The following is a 15,126-nucleotide window of genomic DNA, read 5'->3' as shown; positions in this document are numbered from 1 at the left end:
GGGTTACAGGCATGCATCACCATGCCCGGTGCTATGTAATAAATTTTGAGTGTCCTTTTTCCTGAAAAAGAAAGAAAAATAAAATAATTAGAACAGGTACCACTAAAAGTCAATAGAAAAATAAATTTTGAATATTAAAATACATTTGATTAACTCAAATGAAGGTATAAAAGAGGCTGGTAGTGTTGTTCAGTGGTAGAGCACTTGCCTAGAGTGTACTAGACCCTAGATTCAATCTCCAGCACTGCAAAAAAAAAAAAAAAGAAAGTAGGATATAGCTTAGAGATAAAATGTTTGTCCATCCTGTGTTCAGTTCCCAGTACAAAAACAAAACATACACAAAAAAACAAACAGAAAATAAGAAAGGAGGGACAGAGGATCAAAGACCAAAAGGGACAAATAGAAAACACATAACAATGTGATAACAGTTTAATCTGACCATACAAATAATTCCATAAAACATAAATGGAATAAATGCTGCAATTAAAGGAAAGGATTTGACCGGGCATGGTGGCACACACCTGTAATCCCAGTGGCTCTGGAGGTTGAGGCAGGAGGACCATGAGTACAAAGCCAAGCTCAGTAACTTAGTGAGGCCCCAAACAACTCAGTGAGACCCTGTCTCTAAAAACTACAAAAAAGGGCTGGGGATGCAGCTCAGTGGTTAAGCACCCCTGGGTTTAATCCTCGGTACCACCACCAACAAAAACATGTTACTAATATATTTGATTTTTAACAAATAAAATTTGATCAGATATGTTTGTGCGTGTGTGTGTGTGTGTGTGTGTGTGTGTGTGTGTGTTGCTGAGGATCAAGCTCAAGGTCCTCTACACGCTAAATACATGCTCTTACCACAACACCCCCAGCAAACATTTGCTGTAAAAAAATGTTTTTTTCTGGTACTGGGGTTGAACCCAGATATGCTTAACCACTGAGCCACATCCCCAGCCCTTTTTTGCATTTCATTTAGAGACAGGGCCTCACTAAATTGCTAAGGCTGGCTTTGAACTTACTTCAGCTTCCCAAACCCCTGGGATTACAGGCGTGAGCCACTGCACCCAGCTTTGCTGTAAAACATACTTTTTAATTTAAAATAAAGCATTCCCAGGAAATACTTACACTTTATTCACTTAAAACAGTTATAGTTAACTTTTATTAAATTATTTTCTAAGAAAACATTTTTCACTATTATCTATAACCAAATTTGTCTAGAAACCCATTACATAAATTCCTACTGTTTGTAATTATGGATTTTTTTGAGGTGTTGGGGATGGAATCCAGAGCCTTGTGCATACTATGCAAGTGCACTACCACTGAGCTACGCCCCACCCCTTAGACTGACAATTTCTTTCTTTCTCTTTCTTTTTTTTTTTTTAATCCTTTGTTACTGTGATTGAACCCAGGGGCACTTAACCACTGAGCCACATCCCCAGCCCTTTTTGATATTTTATCTAGAGACAGGGTCTCCCTGAGTTGCTTAGGGCCTCATTAAGTTGCTGAGGCTGGCTTTGAACTCTTGATCCTCCTGCTTCAGCCTCCTGAGTTGCTAGGATTACCAGCGTTCGCCATCATGCCCGGGTATACTGCCAATTTCTGACAAAAAGAAAAATAATTTTTAAATAACACGAACCGGACCAAGGACAAGATGAATACTGTACAGAATCTATTTAGTGAAAGCACCCAGAAACCACTCCAGACGCGGGAACTCACGCAAGAAACTTTATTAGCAAACAAACAGTGTCTGCCCTTAAGGGTAAAAGAGAAAGGAAGATGGAGAGAGTGAAAGAGTGAGTGAGACTGAAAGTGAGAGAGAGAAAAGAGAGCAAATAGCAGGGGAATTACCCTTAAATAGTGAAAGCCCGCGGGCTTATTGGACCAATGACTGACAAGTTAACAATGTACATTACAATATGGTGTCTGGGGAGGGGGCAGAATCAGGGGAGAAATTGCTGCAGCCTTGTTCCTTACATTTAATATGATGACATAAGATTTTCCGAAGACTGGTTTCTTAAAAAAAAAAGAAAAAAAAAAGAAAAAAAAATATATATATATATATGAATTTTTTTCTGAGATGATTCATCTTGACTGGCTTGTTTATTCTCAAGGATCCTTGTCAGGTTTGGAGTATATATACTTCAGGGGTAAAGGTTTGACTTGTATGTAGGAGTCCTAGGTTCTATCCCCAGCACCAAAAACAAACTAAAAACAAAATGATCTTTGCCTTTGTTTTAGATGTGTCATTTTTATCAGTAACGCAATAGAATCAAGTGTTTTCTACTTAATTTCATTTTCATCATGATGCTTTTCAAAATGAAAGTGTTTTTAAAAGTATTTGAATTAATTGTATAGTAGATAATTTCTATAGAAGGCAATAAAATTAAATATGGTGAAATATTCTCTGAGTAATTTTACATGTTATGTTTTATGCAGAAAATCAATTTATCTCTTAAAAGATCATAAGAAACTATTGCAAGTCCCATTTTGGAAATGTTTCTAAACATAGTTGAACTTTTGTTTAAGGTTGTGGGAATTGAACCCAGGACCTTTCACATGCTAGGAAAGTGCTCTATCACTGAGCCACATCCCCAGCCTATAAATGTAGTTGAACTCGTAAATCAATATAATAGTATATTTAATCATACAAAACTATCATTCTCTTAAGGTTTATTTTATTTGTCTAATAAATATAAAATTGAATTTTAACTGCTACTGGAAAATCATGTAAAAGCTAAAATACCTTTTGCAGTAAAAGACACAAAATCTTTCCCTACTTTTTATTTTATTTTTTTCATTTCATGCAATTCTTGGTAATTGAACCCAGGGACACTCTACCAGTGAGTTACATTCCCAGATTATTTCATTTTATTTTGAGTCAGGGTTTCACTAATTTGCCCAGGCTGACCTTAATTTGCAATCCTCCTGCCTTGGCCTCCCCAGTTGCTGGGATTACAAGGTGTATGACTTCACCCAGCTCTTTTTGTACTCTTTGATTATACAATATGTGTATCCCATCATGAATAAATGTGTCAGATCATTAGATATATTCACATTAGGAATAATATCAGCACACCTGTAATCCCAGTGTCCCGGGAGGCTGAGGCAGTAGGATTGCAAGTTGGAAGTTAGCCTCAGCAATATAGGGAGGCCCAAAGTAACTTGGACCCCACTTCCAAATAAAAGGTCAAAAAGGTCTGGGGACGTACCTCAGTGGTAAAGCACCGCATGTTCAGTCCCCAATGCCAACAACAACAACAAATTACCTAAGGACTAATGTCAGAACAACAGATTTTTTGTCTTTTTTTTTAAACTGATAATTTTTAAGTTGTAGTGGATACACACAATACATTTATTTATTTATTTATTTATTTATTTATTTATTTATTTATTTATTTTTATGCAACGCTGTGGATCAAACCCAGTACCTCACATGTGCTAGGCAAGTGCTCTACCACTGAGTTACAATCCCAGTCCCAGATTTATTGTTTTTATTGAACCAAAGAAAAACCTGGGTATGGTTTGTTTATGAAGCTGTTAATAAATGGGAAAAAGATGATATTGACTTAAAAACTGGTATGGCTGGGAATATAATAATGGAGCATATATGGTAGGAATATACAAACCATTATTTCACAACAAGAGGATTAGGCTAAATTTTTGCCTTATTCAACTCATCATCATTTTTTTGTGTGTGGCTTTAGTGAGTGAATACAGGAGTGCTTTACCACTAAGCTACATACCTAGCCTTTTTTATTTTTTATTTTTTTTTAATTTTGAGACAGGGTCTCACTTATTTGCCAAGGCTAGTCTTGAACTCCCAATCTGTCTGCCTTAGTCCTCAAGTCTCTATTATTACAGGTTAGTGTCACTGCACAAGTATCATCATTTTAATATAAGATGCAAAATACTACTACCCCTGTGAATTTAAATATGATAACCTTTTTTAGTACCATACAAAGGATATATGTATTTTGGTGAATTCAGTGAGCAGATAGGATATTCTTATATCAACTCTACTACATTAAAAACATACACCAGCTACTCAGAAGCTGAGGCAGAAGGATTACAAATTTAAGACCAACCTGGGAAATTTAGTGAGATCCTGTCTCAAAATTAAAATAAATAAATAAAAAGGGTTGGCGATATAGCTTAGTAGTAGAGCACTTGCCTAGCATGTGTAAGGGCCTGTTCAATTCCAAGTACAAAATGTGTGTGTGTGTGTGTGTGTGTGTGTGTGTGTGTGTGTACATATATGTATATTTTGAGACAGGGTCTCACTAATTTGCCCAGGCTGACCTTAATTTGCAATCCTCCTGCCTCAGCCTCCCCAGTTGCTGGGATTACAAGGTGTGTTATTTCACCCATAAACACACACACACACACACACACACACACACACAATGGTGTACACCTGGAGTCCCAGCAATTTAGTAGGCTGAGGCAGGAGGATCACAATTTTTTTTCTACTGGGGATTGAACCCAGGGGCACTTAACAACTGAGCCACATTCCCTGTCCTTTTTACTTTTTATTTTGAGACAGTGTCTTGTTAAGTTGCTTAGGACCTCAGCTAAATTTCTGGGGCTAGCTTTGAACTTATGATCCTCCTGTCTCAGCTTCCTGAGCCGCTGGGATTACGAGCGTGTGCCACTACACACTGCAGGATCACAATTTTGAGATAAGCCTTAGTGACTTAATGAGATTCTGTCTCAAATTAAATAAAATGAAAAGTGCTGAGGGTGTAGCTCAGTGATACAGCACTCCTGGGTTCAATGCCCAGTAGTGAAAAACAAAACAAAAAACATAAAGATATCCAGTGGGAATCAAGATTGAATACAGGGTCTGGACATTTAGCACTGTGGTAGAGTATAGCTCTGTGATAGAGCACTTGCCTAGCATGTGCAAGGCCCTGGGTTTAATTCCCATCACTTACACACACACACACACACACACACACACAAGATCAAATACAATCAAGGTAATTAAAGATGGTTATCAAATATTCAAAGATAGGGGCTGTGGCTGTGGCTTAGTGTTAACAGCACTTGCCTAGCATGTGCGAGGCACTGGGTTCAATCCTCAGCACCGCATATAAATAAATGAATAAAATAAAGGCCCATCAACAACCAAAAAAAAAATTCAAAGATATAATACCAAATGACACTTCATTATGCTGTAATCAAAAGCATCCTGGTGCAAATAAATTAAAAATTGTTAGGGCTGGGGATGGAGTTCAGTGGTAGAGTGTTTGCTTAACATGTACAAATCTCTGAGTTCTATCTCTAGCACGGAAAAGATTTATGTGACTTACCTGTATGGGGTATATCTTTTTTTTGTTTTGTTTTTGGTGCTGGGGATCAAACCCAGGGCCTTGTGCTTGTAAGGCAAGCACTTTACCAACTGAGCTATATCCCCAGCCCCCATGTATGGGGTATATTTTGAACCAAGTGGGAAAAGTTAATAAGGCTCTGCTAAAAGAAAAATCATGACTAGCCTGCCAGGAGGCTGAGGCAAGGAGATAGCAAGTTCAAGGCAGCCTGTCTCAAAATAAAAATGGGCTGGGGCTAAGGATGTAGCTCAGTGGTACAGCATCCCTGGGTTCAATCCCCAATACTGAAAATACATACATACATACATACATCATGATTATATATATAAAGCTCTGTGCTTAAGAAAAGTCCTATACCTGGGCTGGGACTGTAACTCAGTTAGTAGAGTGCTTGACTTGCATGCACAAGGCCTTGGGTTCAATTCCCCAGCACCACACACACACACACAAAAAAGCCTATTCCTTTGCTTACAGTATTCATCTTAAGCACAAGATATGACTATACATCTGAAGTATTTAAATGAATGAAAAAAACAGTAAAGACAGTGGGAACACACAAACTACTGATTGAGAATATCAATTATTTTGGGAAGACTGCATATCCAGGATAAATTAAGATTATAGACACTAATTTAACCATGTGTGTATGTGTGTGTGTGTGTGGTACTGGGGATCCAATTCAGGACCTCTCACATGCTGTGCAAGTGCTCTGCCACTGACATATTCATCCCTAATTTCACATTTAAAATGCTTATATAAAAAATTAACTGAAGTGTATTAAGATTTTGGATTTTGTGTCTTTTAATATCTTATTTTTATTTTTATGTCGTGGTGAGGATTGAACCCAGTGCCTCACATGTGCTAGGCAAGTGCTCTACCACTGAGCTACAACAGAGCCCCTAAAATAGTTTTAAACAGCAAATAATATTGATGTTTGTAATATAAATTCAGTACCATGCTTGGATCTTTTTATTAAACTAATTTATAAATTTTGTGTAGTACATTCTTATCTGTATTTGGAAGTGGTTTTGAGAACATCTTATTTATTCATTGGTGCTCCCCAGCCAAGGGCCTGCTCAAGCCCAGGGCCTCCTGCAATGCTAAGTAAGTGCACTACCACTGAGCTGTGTCCCCAGCCCCAAGAATGTTTTAATAATACCAATCATAGTGTTGTCCCACAAAATAAGTTTCAGTAAACTGAAGTTAGTTTTAAAATTATTTCAGATTGTCACTTGGTTGAGAAAGACTGCCAAACATGGCAATTCTCTCAACTGAAAATGAGATAAGCAAAGAAATATATTTTGAAAATATTACAAGTTACTCTCCTCCAGTAAAGTAAGAACAGCAAAATTAGATTCTGTTCTTGGTATAAATAAAATATTTAAACTTAAAATAATGTGTGTTTAATATTCATAATTCTGAATTAGTAAATATTTTTCAATGACTTTAAAGTTCTAGAAATTTTTTCCTTTGGTACAGGGGATTGAACCCAGGGGCACTTTGCCCTTGAGCTATATCCTTAATCCTTTTTATTTTTTATTTTGAGACAGGATCTCACTAAGTTGCTACAGCAGACCTCCAACTTGTGATTCTCCTGCTTCAACCTCCTGAGTCACTGGGATTACAGGTGTCCACCTCTGTGTCCACCTTGAAAAAAACTAACTTTTAAAAATTACATTAAAAAGCATGCACAAGGGGCTGGGAGATAGCTCAGTCGGTAGAGTGCTTGCCTTGCAAGCACAAGGCCCTGGGTTCGATCCCCAGCACCCAAAAAAAAAAAAAAAAAAAAAAAAAAAAAAGCATGCACAAGGCCCTAAATTCAATCCCCAACACTGGCAAAATTTATAAAAAATATAAAAAATATATAGTTTTCCTTCTGTATCCTGTTCAGGATGTCTTGGGATGGCACTGGATCCTATTCTATGCCTACAAGAGAAACAATAAAATAATGACAGTTAAAAAGTTAAAACATGGGGGCTGTGATTGTGACTCAGTGGTAGAGTACTTGACTAGCATGCATGAGGCACTTGGTTCAATCCTCAGCACCACTAAAAATAAATACAAAAATAAATAAAGATATTGTGTTCAATTACAATTAAAAAAAAGTTAAAACATAATGGCTGTGGGTGTGGTTCAGCAGTAGAGCACATGCTTAGCATATATAAAGCCTTGAATTCTATCCCCATACACCCTGCCCAATTAGAGCATAGAAAATATATATGATGCCAACACTAAATTTAAGAAAGCTGAAATGGCACACGCCTATAATCCCAGTGGCTCGGAGGCTGAGGTAGAAGAATTCTGAGTTCAAAGCCAGTCTCAGCAACTAGTGAGGCCCTACGCAACTCAGCGAGACCATGTCTCTAAATAAAATATAAAAAGGGCTGGGGATGTGACTCAATGTTTAAGCACCCCCGGGTTCAATCCTCTGTATCAAAAAAACAAAAAAACAAAACAACAACAACAACAAAAAAAAAACCTAGGAGTCTTTCTCTGGAGAGACGTGGAGAGGGACATTTCATAATGTCCTTCATCAGGAAGACAACATCACACATACAACTTTAAGACATCTAATAATAGGATTTTAAATTACATGACAGTCCTGTGTGGTGGCATGCCCATGATCCTAGTGACTCAGGAGGCTGAAGCAGCAGGATAAAAGTTAAAATTCAGCCTGGGCAAGATCCTGCTTCAAAATAAAAAATAAAAAGGGCAGGAGATGTAATTCAGTGGTAAAGTGCTCCTGTTCAATCCCTAGTACTCAAAGCAAAACAATGAACAAACAAAAAGACATGACACAAATCCCAACAAAAATAAGGGGAGAACTAGTCAAATCCATAATCATTGTCAGAAGTTTTAATATCCTGTGATCAATAGTTGATAATATGAAGCAATAAGGAGATTTCTATTTCCAACCAAGATGGAATAATGGGGACCAGATTTGCCCTCCTGGCTGAAATAAGTAGAAATACAAATATATGAAACAACAAATCTCAAGATACTGGACCTCAGACAATGAAGCAAAGTGATCCCTGAGAGAGGATAAAAAGAAACAAGGTGAGCCTTATGATTACCCAGCTTATCCCTTGGAGACAGAAAGCCAACTCATGACAAATCTTGAAAATATTATGTTAAGTGAAATAAGTTGGACACAAGACAAACATTGTTTAATTCCACTTCTACCAGTATTTAGAATAGGCAAATACATAGAGAAAAAAAGTAGAATAGAGGTTACCAGGACTGGGTGGTGGGGGAGAATGAGGAGTTATTGCTTAATGGGTACAGAGTTTCTGTTTGGGATGATGACAAAGTTCTGGAAATAGATAGTGGTGATAGTTACACAATATTGTGAATGTACTTAATGTTCCTGAATTGTACACATAAGATGATTAAAATGGTAACTTTTGTTATCTATATGTATGACAATGTTTTAAAAAAAGGATAAAGGGAATATGATGAACAACTTCATTCTGAAATAATGTTAGACTAGTAAAAATGTTGCAAAATAATAATACTGTTATACTTCTTCATCCAAATGCTCCAGTGTTAACATTTTACCACCTTTCCTTCCTCTTGCATTGTCTCTTTTTCTGTTTGTAATTTTGTTGCAAGTCACCACTACAATCCTCCTGTTTGGTGGCTAAGATCACACACACACACACACACACACACACACACACACACACACAAATACACACACAAAAAAAACAAAAACAAAAAATAGGTCATATCTGACAAATCCAGGTACAGGCTTTTTTCTGCTCTATAACTCCTTCAGCAAAGGAGAAAGGGACACGACCCAAAGTCTAGAGGAAACCAGGCAAAGCTTCATAGAGTCCTCTCCCAGTGGAGCCACATAAAACTCAATTCCTCCAGCATTGAGCATGACAAGAGTTGTGAGGTGTTGTCTACCAGGTAAACTCATTAGAGACTCAGTGCCCAAGGTTTTTGGTGGAGGCTGGTCTGTGGGTGCCCTCTATCCAGCACATAGCAAAATTCCAGACTCTGAAGGAATGCAGGTGTTTAGTATAAACCACATTGTTTCTCCAAACAGTTTAGTCATGGTGAGCCATTCTTTTTTTTTTTTTTTTTGCAGTGCTGTGGGTGGAACTGAGGGCCTGGTGCTTACTAGGTAAGCACTCCAGCATTGATCTACACCCCAGGCCCAGCTAGTTTCATTAGTAAAAAATATTTTATCAGTGTAGGGAACTGTTTACCAGCCAGTTATCAGATAATAGTCAAGGGCCAACATTACAAGTAGATCATTTAAGGGCATCAGTCTTAGTTTTTTAAAAATATGGAACACTTCACAAATTTGCATGTCATCCTTGCACAGGGGCCATGCTAATCTTCTCTGTATCATTTCAATTTTAGTATATGTGCTGCCGAAGCAAGCACCAGTCTTAGTTTTTCTTTTCTTTTTTAAAATTTATATATTTATTTATATATTTAGTTGTTGATGGATCTTTATTTTATTCATTTATTTATTTGTGGTGCTGAGAATCGAACCCAGTGCCTCACACATGCTAGGCAAGCACTCTACCACTGAGCCACAACCTCAGCCCCTTAGTTTTTCTTTATGAGGACATACAACAGAAAAACATTGTCTTGTAAAACCACAATGTCAGTGTCAACATCAGGAAACTTAAAACTGATATAATCCTATGCCCTATTTTTTTTAGACGTGATTCAAATTTGTCCATTTGCCCTACTGAACTCCTTTATAGAAAACTGTGTGTGTGTGTGTGTGTGTGTGTTGTATGTTGGGGGAGATTGAACTCAGGGGCACACCACCACTGAGCTACATCTTCAGTCCCACTTTTAAAAATTTTGCGACAGGATCTCACTAAATTGCTGAGGCTGGACTCGAACTTGCCATCTTCCTGCTTCCATTTCCCAAGTTGCTGGGATTACAGGTTTACTTTTTATTATTATTATTATTATTATTATTATTATTATTATTATTGGTACCGGGGATTGAACCCAGGGATACTTAACTACTTAGTTACATTCCCAGAACCTTTTTTTATAATGTTATTGTATTTTCTATACCTTTATTTATTTTTTAGGTGTAGATGTATACGATATCTTTATTTATTTTTATGTGGTGCTGAGGATCAAACCCAGTGCCCCACACCTGCTAGCCAAGCACTTTATAACCCCAGCCCCTCCCCAACCCTTTTTTATATTTTATCTAGAGACAGGGTCTCACTAAGTTGTTTAGGACCTCACTGTCACCATAGCTGACTTTGAATTTGCAATTCTCCTGCCTTAGCCTCCTGAACCACTGGGATTACAGGTATGTGCCACCATGCCCGACCTTGTATCATAACTTTAAACAAATTTATTGTACAGGCTTCAATCCAAAATTAAGTGTTGTATTGTAGTTGTCATGATCTTTGGTCTTCTTTAATCTGGATCACTTATTCAGTTTTTCATGACTTTGATGTTTTTGAGAAATTCTTTAATTGGGGTTTGCCTGATATTTTCTCATGAGCCTATTCAGGTTATAAATTTATGGTAGAAATACCCCAGAAATGATGTTGTGTCCTTCTCAGTACATTACATCAGCAGGTCCATACCACCAGTCTGTCCCCACATGGATGATGCAAATGGTCACTTGGTTATGGTGGTGTTCACCAGGTTTCTCCATTGTATAGTTACTTTTTCCCTCAGTATAATTAAGAAGTAATTTACTTGGGAGGCTGAAGCAGAAAGATTGCAGGTCTGAGGCCAGCCTTAGCAATTTAGGGAGGCCCTAAGCAATTTAGCGAGACCCTATCTCAAAATAGAAAGTAAAAAAAAAGATCAGGGGATATAGCTCAGTTGTGAAGCACCCCTGGGTTTAATCCTCAGTACCAAAGGAAAAAAGAGGAAAAAAAGAAGTAATTTTAAGGTTATTACTCTTGTTTTTTGTACCAGGGACTGAAACCAGGGGTGCTTAACCATCAATCAACATCCCAAGCTCTTTTTAGTTATTTATTTATTTTTATTGATAGATTGACTGATTGAATCCAGGGATGCTTAACCAATCAGCCACATCCCCAGCCCTTTTTAAATTTTTTATTGTGAGACAGGTTCTCTCTAAGTTGCTGAGGCTGGCATCAAACTTGCAATCCTCCTGTCTCATCCTCTTGAGTTGCTGGGATTACAAGTGTGGGCTACCATGCCAGGCAGGGCAATTCTTTAACACTAAGTAAATATAGTATTCCTCCTTACACTCATACCCATTAGTTTTAGTACCCCTTGATGACATTTGCTTGAAGCAGTTATTACAGCAACAATTGCCAAATGGAGATTTTTCTGATTCCATCATTTCTCCCACATTAATTATTTCCAATTTTTTTTGGGTGGTGCTGGAGATTGAACCCAGGGCCTTATACTTTCAAGGCAAGCACTCAACCAACTGAGCTACATCTCCAGCCCCTACAATTGTTTTCTAAGGAAGTTTTCACTTCTACTCCACTTACTTATTTAGATCAATTTGGATTGGTAGATTATTTTCTTTTAATTCAAATTAGTTCATTGGGTTGTAAAATAAGATGCTCCAGACTAATCTTGTACTTTCCCTGTCCCAGCCTTGGAATCAGCCTTCTCTTCATGGGGCCCTGGTAGCTGGTAACAGAAAAATAGTAATTAGATAAGGGAAGTCAGTTAGAAGCAGTCTGATTGATTAGAAAAAGAGAAATAAACATAGCTCTCTTTTCAGATCATATGATTTTTTTTTTGGTACTAGGGATTGAACCCAGGGGTGCTTAACCACTGAGCCACATCCCCAGTCCTTTTTTATTTATATATTTTTTTGCGGTACTGGGGATTGAACTCAGGGCCTTGTGCTTGCCAGGCAAGCACTCTACCAGCTGAGCTATCTCCCCAGCCCCCTTTTTTATATTTTATTTAGAGACAGGGTCTTGCTGAGTTACTATGTGCCTCACTAATACGCTAAGGCTGGCTTTGAACTCTTGATCCTCCTGCCTCAGCCTCTCAAATTGCTGATATTACAGGCATGAGCCACCTCACCCAGCTAAACCATATGATATTGTATTTGACAAACCCTAGAGAATCAATGGTAAAATAACTCTAACAATCAAAGTATTCAGTAAATTGGAAGGATATGAAAATAACAGATAAATCAAAGGACTTCATACATACAAACACTAATCAGTTTGAGGATATGATGACAGGGAAAACTTCATTTACAATGGCAAGGAGTGGGTGGGGATGAAGCTCAGTGGTAGAGTGCTTGCCTAGCATGTGTGAGGTTCCTGGTTTGATCCCCAGAACCACAAGGAAAAAAGAAAGTAATAGCAACAAACGAAATAAAATACTTAGGAATTAACCCAAAAAGAAATGTGAAAAATGCTTATGTGAGGAAAACTATTTTCTCTTCCAATATTTTATTTTTTATTGATCCTTTTAGTTATACATGACAGTAGGATCTATTTTGATATATTTATACAAGCAAGGAATATATCTTATTCTAATTAGGATCCCAGTCTTGTGGATGTACATGATAGTGAGATTCACTGTTATGCATTCATTTATGTACATAGGAACATTTTTTCAGGTTAATTCCACTGTCATTCCTTTTCCTATCCTCTCCCTTCCCTTCATTCCCCTTTTTCCAATCCAATGAACTTCTACTCCCCCCACAGGCCTTATTATGAGTTACCATTCACATATTAGAGAAAACATTCGACCTTTGATTTTTTGAGATTGACTTATTTCACTTAGTATGATAGTCTCCAGATCCACACATTTACTGGTGAATATCATAAAGTCATTCTTCTTTATGGCTGGGTAATATTCCATTGTGTATATATACCAAAATTTCTTTATCCATTCATCTGTTGATGGGCATCTAGGTTGGTCCCATAGTTTAGCTATTGTGATTTGAGCTGCTATAAACATTCGGGTGGCCATGTCAGTATAGTATGCTGTTTTTAAGTCCTTTGGGTATATGCCAAGGAGTGGGATAACAGGGTCAAGGAGTGGGATAACAGGGTCAATCGGTGGTTCCATTCCAGGTTTTCTGAGGAATCTCCATACTGCTTTCCAGAGTGGTTGCACCAATTTGCAGTCCTACCAACAATGTATGAGTGTACCCTTTTCCCTGCATCCTTGCCAACATTTATTATTACTTGTATTCTGGATAATTGACATCCTGATCAATAAATGGGCAAAAGAACTAATTTTTTTTTAATTTCAAAATGCACTTAACACCAGGCATGGTGGCACATACCTGAAATCCCAGTGATTAAGGAGGCTGAGGCAGGAGGATTGCAAGTTCAAAGCAAGCCTCAACAATTTAGCGAGGCCCTAAGCAACTCAACTGGATCCTGTATCAAATAAATACACAAATAAATAAATAAATAATTAAAAGGGCTGAGATCCACCTCAGTGGTTAAGTGCCTCTGGATTCATTCCCTGACACACACACACACACACACACACACACACACACACCAAAAAAAAAAAAAAAAAAAAAAAACATGTTCAGGATTGGGGATGTAGTTTAGTGGTAGGGAACTTGTCAAGCTTGCAGAGGTTCTTTTGGTTATATCTGCAGAAACACACCCATATACATGCATATTAAAATAGTCCTTAAACATACTAAAAGATGCCTAGTTTCACTCATACTAAGAGAAACACAAATCAAAACTACACTAAGGGAATGGATAAGCAAAATGTGGTAAATCCATACTATGGAATTCTACTCATCAATAAAAGAAGATGCAGTGGCATCCTTTTGTAATTCTAGCAACTGGGGGACTGAGGCAAAGTCAAGCTTCAACAATTTAGCACGATCCTTCCTCAAAATGAAAATAAAAAGGGGCCAGCACGGTGACGCCCGCCTGTAATTCCAGCGGCTCAGGATCACGAGTTCAGCAGTAGCCTCAGCTAAAAAGCGAGGTGCTAAGCAACTCAGTGAGACCCTGTCTCTAAAAAAATACAAAATAGGGATGGGGATGTGACTCAGTGGTTGAGTGAACCTGAGTTCAATCCCTGGTACCCAAAAGTAAAAATAAAAATATAAAGGGTTGGAGACTTTGCTCAGTGTAAAGATCCCCTGTTTTTCTTTTCTTTTCCTTTTTTTTTTTTTTTTTTTTTTTTGTACCAGGGCTTGAACCCAGAGGCGATCAACCACTGAGGCATATCCCCAGCCCTTTTTCTTTCTTCCTTTTTTCTGAGACAGAATAGTGAGACAGGATCTCGCTAAATTCCTCAGGACCCTCGCTAAATTGCTGAGGCTGACTTTGAACTTGTGATCCTCCTGACTCATCTTTTGTCGCCCCTGGGATTACTAGTGTGGCTGTTTTTATATAGTGGGATAAATAGTATATCTCAATAAAGTTCATTAAATGAAAGAAAAAAAGAGCCCTGGCATTTTAGTATTTATTTGAATGTTTCAGCATTCAGGTCCCCTCCTCCACCCTTCCAGGTGCCAGGAAGAGAACCCAGGGCTCTACCATTGGGCTACACCCCTAGCCCTTGCTTTTGTTTTTGTTGTTTTAATGGAGCTCCCCTCCCTCCCATTCACTGCCATTCTTTCCTCTCAGGTATTTTTAATTTATTGGTGACTAGGTCCTTTACCTAACATGTTGTAACATGTTATATTAACATGTTAATAAAATCACTGTCAAATCTTCGAAAAAAGGGGCTTCACGAGAGGCGGGATTCCCCTCTAGGGTCATTGGAAGGAGGCGGGAACCAGAACAGAGGAAAGCTTCCGCTTTCATTTCTATGGTTATTAAGTCAACCATTCTTATTAAAGGAATAGCGAGGAAGCGTTATTTTCTGT

At 37.9% G+C, this 15,126-nt stretch overlaps 1 non-coding gene across 1 annotated transcript; it reads right to left on the bottom strand.

The window, feature by feature from the left end:
• Window positions 1–9,615: 9,615 nt before the first annotated feature.
• Window positions 9,616–9,722, bottom strand: LOC124972779 (U6 spliceosomal RNA). The gene has a single exon (XR_007106554.1). It is a non-coding gene; the product is annotated as a U6 spliceosomal RNA (small nuclear RNA).
• Between the last annotated feature and the right edge of the window lie 5,404 nt (window positions 9,723–15,126).

The sequence above is a fragment of the Sciurus carolinensis genome, chromosome X (genome assembly GCF_902686445.1).
Source record: "Sciurus carolinensis chromosome X, mSciCar1.2, whole genome shotgun sequence".
Lineage (NCBI taxonomy): Eukaryota > Metazoa > Chordata > Mammalia > Rodentia > Sciuridae > Sciurus > Sciurus carolinensis.
The sequence above is the reverse complement of the archived record's forward strand: the minus strand, read 5'-3'. Positions and strand labels throughout refer to the sequence as shown.